We start from the raw sequence: 7288 nt of genomic DNA, 5'->3' as shown, positions 1-7288 counted from the left end.
GGCTCTGCTCTGTTCCATTGATCTATGTCTCTGTTGTGGTACCAGTACCATGCTGTTTTGGTTACTGTAGCCTTGTAGTATAGTTTAAAGTCAGGTAGCATGATGCCTCCAGCTTTGTTCTTTTGGCTTAGGATTGACTTGTTTTTAATTTTTTAAAAATAAATTCAATCTGAGATTGGTTGAATTTGTGGATGTGACATCTGCAGATAATGAGGGCCAACTATATATAATCTCTGCCAACTCTACATGCATAAGTTGTCTGTCTGCTTGTGTCACTCCTCTTCTTCACATTGAAAAGCTGTGCATGTACGAAATAATTGTGATCCCCCAAATCAGTCCAAAGACACACTGAAGAGCACCCTAGAAATGTTGGCCAAGGAAAACATGAATTTGCGGTACAAAATTTTGATAAATCTAAAAACTTGGAAAGATAAATCAAGATTTATCTTCGATTCTTCCCTCTCATTCTCAACATAAAATCCATTAGCAAGTACTCTTGAATGTAACTTCAAATGTGTTCTGAATCTATCTTTTGCTCTCTGTCTAAACTATTGACATCCTAGTTCAAGTCACCACTGTCTCTATCATGGATAACAATTGTGTCCAGTGTCATCCACCAGCTTTTCTGTTCTTTCCTTCTCTAGTCCCTTTCCACTAAGCTGCAAGAATCGATCTTATGGTAATTTAAATTTGATTATGCAACTTTCCTGCTTAAAATCCCCTACTGATTTTTCATCTCACTTGTTGCACAACTCAAGCCCCCTTGCCGTGACCTGTAAGCCCTATCTATATGATCAAGCTTCTGCCCCACTCTCAGCCTTATCCCATACAGCTTACTCTCTAGATAACTCTGTCCAGTCATACAGAGTGTCATACTCTTCTTTGAGTTCTTCGGGTTCATAACCATACTACAGAATGAGTTTGCTACAGTTTCTTCTGATTTAAAAGTTTTTCTGTAGGTCATCATATGGCTGCCTTTTTACCTTTCAGATCTCAGCTTTTCTAAGAAGAACCTTCATTGACTATTCAAGTGTCCTCCCAGTCCCAGTCACTATCACATCTGCTGTTTTATTTTTTTCCTAGCAACTATGCTAACTTACATGTTTGTTTTCTGTCTTTTCTGATGATAAGGTGACATCTTTGGAGTCAAGCCTATGCCTCTCTCATTCCCATCTATATTCACAGTATCTAGAGGAAATCTTACAACAGAAGAGGTGCTCAGTAAATACATGTTGAATTTTTAAAGTGAATGAGTGGATTAATTAATTAATTAATTAAAGAACACTAACCTGAGATAGATTAGTCTGCCAGATCCTTAAATCTGAAGAAATTTCTGCTGTGTCACTTGATTGTTAATAACAATGACAACAACCACAATCAGTTGTAAAACAAATCAAACATTAATAATTGAAAGTATTTTAGCCAATTGTACTGCAAATTAATAAACAAAAAAATCAACAAATAAATACTAAAGTTCAATAACCACCAATTTTATCCAATTTAATTACTTCTTGCTTCTTCTATTATAAGACAATTATTTCCTGGACTGAGAGCCATCTTCGACTCTATCAGTTACTACTAGCTTTTCTCAAGTGACCCGTTCAGCTGTCTCTTCTACCCACAGTAATGCTCTCCCCAGAATTCTACCACCATCGGCTTCAGTAGAAATACCTGTGACACACAGGGCTTCAATTACAGCCATTTGTCTCTCAACAGTAAGAAGAACAGCTCTCTTTCTACATGGAGCCCCCAACATTTCCAAGATGGTTTCTTTTATTCCTCTCTGGAAATGTGAATGCAATCTCAAGCGCATAATAGAAGCAGTGCCGATAAAGTCTACTCTTGTCAGTCTCGCAAACAGCCTCATTATTTGGTGACTGCAAACATGGTTTGAAGTCATTGCTCCTGCCAATCTGAAGGTTTCGAATGCTGCAGCAGAGTGATTGAAAATCCAAGATTACAGGCGAAGGGGATGAGGAGTTGTTTATAGCTCTTGCTCATCCTCTAAAAGCCCCTGGCCAGAAGCAGCTCTCTGTTTGAAGGAAAGTAAGTTTCTTCCACAGCTGAAAATAAATGTGTTTTGGGGGAAACACAGGGCTTGTGGGGGAGGAAGCATGCCTTTCAGGCCTGAGGAAAGCATGGGGGGCAGTGATGATTACTAGTAGTCATTCCTCCACCAGGGAGGTCTCTGCATGACAACTGTCAAAGTTGGGAGCATGAATGTTTAGCTGCCTCTCCCATTATGAGGTGGGGTTAGTTATGCCATTGCAGAAACAAACCTCTCCACATTGGGTCTTGCTGTCATTGGTAATTGAATTAATGTCATATTTGATGATAGAGCCCTGTTTTACCTGACACCATGCATCATTGGAAGGGAAGGTGCCAGAATTCCAGTTGAATATACTACGTTGTAAAGACCTTCACTAGGCAGCAGGACTGAGGGTGCCCGGGGCAAGTGCCGGCCCATGCCATCACCCTCATAGAGCCCCAGGTATGCTTGACCATTGAGGGCCAGGAGGTTAACTGTCTCCTGGACACTGGTGCGGCCTTCTCAGTCTTACTGTCCTTTCCCAGGCAGCTGTCCTCCAGATCTGTCACTATCGGAGGGGTCCTAGGACAGCCAGTCACTAGAAACTTCTCCCAGCCACTAAGTTGTGACTGGGGAACTTTACTCTTTTCACATGCTTTTCTAATTATGCCTGAAAGCCCCACTCCCTTGTTACGGAGAGACATTCTAGCAAAAGCAGGGGCCATTATACACCTGAACATAGGAGAAGGAACACCCGTTTGTTGTCCCCTGCTTAAGGAAGGAATTAATCCTGAAGTCTGTGCAACAGAAGGATAATATGGACGAGCAACGAATGCCCGTCCTGTTCAAGTTAAACTAAAGGATTCCACCTCCTTTCCCTACCAAAGGCAGTACCCTCTTAGACCCGAGGCCCAACAAGGACTCCAAAAGATTGTTAAGGACCTAAAAGCCCAAGGCCTATAAAACCATGCAATAGCCCCTGCAATCCTCCAATTTTAGAAGTACAGAAACCCAACAGGCAGTGGAGGTTGGTGCAAGATCTCAGGATTATCGGAGACCATTGTCCCTCTATACCCAGCTGTACCTAACTCTTATACTCTGCTTTCCCAAATACCAAAGGAAGCAGAGTGGTTTACAGTCCTGGACCTTAAGGATGACTTTTTCTGCATCTCTTTACATCCTGACTCTCAATTCTTGTTTGTCTTTGAAGATCCTTCAATCCCAATGTCTCAACTCACCTGGACTGTTTTGCCCCAAGGGTTCAGAGATAGCCTCCATCTATTTGGCCAGACATTAGCCCAAGACTTGAGCCAGTTCTCATACCTGGACACACTTCTCCTTCGGTACATGGATGACTTACTTTTAGCCTCCCGTTGAGAAACCTGGTGCCATCAAGCCACCCAAGTGCTCTTAAATTTCCTCGCTACCTGTGGCTACAAGGTTTCCAAACAAGAGTCTGTGCTCTGCTCACAGCAGGTTAAATACTTAGGGCTAAAATTATCCAAAGGCACCAGGGCCCTCAGTGAGGAATGTATCCAGCCTTTACTGGCTTATCCTCATCCCAAAACCCCAAAGCAACTAAGAGGTTCCTTGGCATAACAGGTTTCTGCCGAGTATGGATTCCCAGGTATGGTGAAATAGCCAGACCATCATATACACTAATTAAGGAAACTCGGAAAGCCAATACCCATTTATTAAGACAGACACCTGAAGCAGAAGTGGCTTTCCAGGCCCTAAAGAAGGCCCTAACCCAAGCCCCAGTGTTAAGCTCGCCAATGGGGCAAGAGTTTTCTTTATATGTCAGAGAAAAAACAGGAATAGCTCTAGGAGTCCTTACACAGGTCTGAGGGACGAGCTTGCAACCCGTGGCATATCTGAGTAAGGAAATTGATGTAGTGGCAAAGGGTTGGCCTCATTGTTTATGGGTAGTGACGGCAGTAGCAGTCTTAGTATCTGAAGCAGTTAAAATAATACAGGGAAGAGATCTTACTGTGTGGACATCTCACGATGTGAACTACATACTCACTGCTAAAGGAGACTTGTGGCTGTTAGACAACCATTTACTTAAATATTAGGCTCTATTACTTGAAGGGCCAGTGCTGCGACTGCACATTTGTGCAACTCTTAACCCAGCCACATTTCTTCCAGATGATGAAGAAAAGATAGAACATAATGGTCAACAAGTAATTGCTCAAATCTATGCCACTCGAGGGGACCTTCTAGAGGTTCCCTTGACTGATCCCAACCTCAGCTTGTATACTGATGGAAGTTCTTTTGTAGAAAAAGGACTTCGAAAAGTGGGGTATGCAGTGGTCAGTGATAATGGAATACTTGAAAGTAATCCCGTCACTCCAGGAACTAATGCTCATCTGACGGAACTGATAGCCCTCACTCGGGCACTAGAATTAGGAGAAGGAAAAAGGATAAATACATATACAGACTCTAAGTATGCTTACCTAGTCCTCCATGCCCATGCAACAATATGGAGAGAAAGGGAATTCCTAACTTCTGAGGGAACACCTATCAAACATCAGGAAGCCATTAGGAAATTATTATTGTCTGTACAGAAACCTAAAGAGGTGGCAGTCTTACACTGCTGGGGTCATCAGAAAGGAAAGGAAAGGGAAATAGAAGGGAACCCCTACCTTCACTGCCCACACCCATATGCCCCACAACTGCTATAACTCTGCCACTCTTTGCATGCATGCAAATACTCATTCTTGGACAGGGAAAATGATTAATCCTAGTTGTCCTGGAGGACTTGGAGCCACTGTCTGTTGGACTTACTTCACCCATACTGATCTGTCCGATAGGGGTGGAGTTCAAGATCAGGCAAGATAAAAACACATAAAGGAAGTAATCTCCCAACTGACCTGGGTACATAGCACCCCTATCCCCTACAAAGGACTAGATCTCTCAAAACTACATGAAACCCTCTGTACTCATGCTCACCTGGTCAGCCTATTTGATACCACCCTCACTGGGCTCCATGAGGTCTCAGCCCAAAACCCTACTAACTGTTGGATGTGCCTCCCCCTGCACTTCAGGCCATACATTTCAATCCCTGTACCTGAACAATGGAACAACTTCAGCACAGAAATAAACACCACTTCCATTTTAGGAGGACCTCTTGTTTCCAATCTGGAAATAACCCATACCTCAAACCTCACCTGTGTAAAATTTAGCAGTACTATAGACACACCCAACTCCCAATGCATCAGATGGGTAACTCCTCCCACACGAATAGTCTGCCTACCCTCAGGAATATTTTGTGTCTGTGGTACCTCAGCCTATCGTTGTTCGAATGGCTCTTCAGAATCTATGTGCTTCCTCTCATTCTTAGTGCCCCCTATGACCATCTACACTGAACAGGATTTATACAATCATGTCTTACCTAAGTCCCACAATGAAAGAGTACCCATTCTTCCTTTTGTTGTGGGAGCAGGAGTGTTAGGCAGATTAGATACTGGCATTGGTGGTATCACAACCTCTACTCAGTTCTACTACAAACTATCTCAAGAACTAAATGGTGACATGGAATGGGTTGCCAACTCCCTAGTCACCTTGCAAGATCAACTTAACTCCCTCACAGCAGTAGTCCTTCAAAATCAAAGAGATTTAGACTTGCTAACCACCGAAAGAGGGGAAACCTGTCTATTTTTAGGGGAAGAATGCTGTTATTATGTAAATCAATCCACACAGAGAAAGTTAAAGAAATTTGAGATTGAATACAACGTAGAGCAGAGGAGCTTCAAAACACTGGACCCTGGGGCCTCGTCAGCCAATGGATGCCGTGGATTCTCCCCTTCTTAGGACCTCTAGCAGCTATAATATTGTTACTCCTCTTTGGACCCTGTATCTTTAACCTCCTTATTAAGTTTGTCTCTTCCAAAATTGAAGCTGTAAAGCTACAAATCGTTCTTCAAATGGAGCCCCAGATGTAGTCCATGACTAAAATCTACCGCAGACCCCCGGACCAGCCTGCTAGCCCATGCTCCGATGTTAATAACACGGAAGGCACCCCTCTCGAGGAAATCTCAACCACACAACCCCTACTATGCCCCAATTCAGCAGGAAGCAGTTAGAGCAGTCGTCGGCCAACTTCCCCAACAGCACTTGGGTTTTCCTGTTGAGAGGGTGTACTGAGAGACAGGACTAGCTAGATTTCCTAGACTGACTAAGAATCCCTAAGCCTAGCTGGGAAGGTGACTTCTTCCACCTTTAAACACGGGGCCTGCAACTTAGCTCGCACCCAACCAATCAGATAGTAGAGAGAGCTCACTAAAATGCTAATTAGGCAAAAACAGGAGGTAAAGAAATAACCAATCATCTATTGCCTGAGAGCACAGCAGGCAGGACAATGATCGGGATATAAACCCAGGCATTCGAGCCGGCAATGGCTAATGGCTACCCTCCTTGGTTCCCCTCTCTTTCTATGGGAGCTCTGTCTTCACTCTATTAAATCTTGCAACTGCATTTAAAAAAAAAAAAAAAGAGAGAAATCTTAGCTAGGTTACTAAAGCCTCTTGACCCTGGATTGTTTTAAACACCAAACTATTCTTGAATTATAGTTTCAGATTAAAAGAAGAAAACAGAACAAATGTCCTCAGTTGTGTATTTCTCTCTTTCTCAATATTCAGCATACACACATATTCATTTGTTCGGCTATTAGAAATTATGAATTGAATACTTTCTGTGCACCACACACATTTGCTGATGGTTATACAAAACAGCGAAAGTAATTCTATGGCATAATCCCTGCGCTTTGCTTCCTCAGATTTCCATGAGGAAAAGCAACTAATCATAATGGAATGTGATGAGTCCTAAAATGTAAGTAAATGTCTAGGTTTTGACATTTTTGACAAGCAGTTGTAGTGATTTGTTGCACTCTTAACTTTGGAGAGGATATGACAAAAGTAGAAACCACAGAAGTAAGTAGAATGAATTTTCCAGGTTTAGATACAGGATGGAGGAATTGAACAACTGGTTTTATGAAAGAAAGAAAGAGAGAGAGAGAGAAAGGAAGGAAGGAAGGAAGGAAGGAAGGAAGGAAGGAAGGAAGGAAGGAAGGAAGGAAGGAAGGAAGGAAGGAAGGAAGGAAGGAAGGAAGGAAGGAAGGGAGGAAGGAAAGAAGGAAGGAAGGAAGGAAAGAAAGAGAAGGAAAGAAAGAAACAAACAAAGAAAGAAAGAGAGAAAGAAAGAAGGAGAGAAAGAAAGAAAAGAAAAGAGAAAAGAAAAGACCTTTAGAGATTATTAACT

The 7288-nt window shown here is 42.5% G+C and overlaps 1 pseudogene; it reads left to right on the top strand.

Annotated features, from left to right (window-relative positions):
* The first annotated feature begins 3558 nt into the window (after positions 1-3558).
* On the top strand, positions 3559-6114 carry LOC131382247 (syncytin-1-like; annotated as a pseudogene).
* Positions 6115-7288: the final 1174 nt, after the last annotated feature.

This window comes from Hylobates moloch, unplaced genomic scaffold (genome assembly GCF_009828535.3).
Source record: "Hylobates moloch isolate HMO894 unplaced genomic scaffold, HMol_V3 SCAFFOLD_21, whole genome shotgun sequence".
Classification (NCBI taxonomy): Eukaryota; Metazoa; Chordata; class Mammalia; order Primates; family Hylobatidae; genus Hylobates; species Hylobates moloch.
Note: the sequence above shows the minus strand (reverse complement) of the source record. Positions and strands in the feature narration are given on the sequence as shown.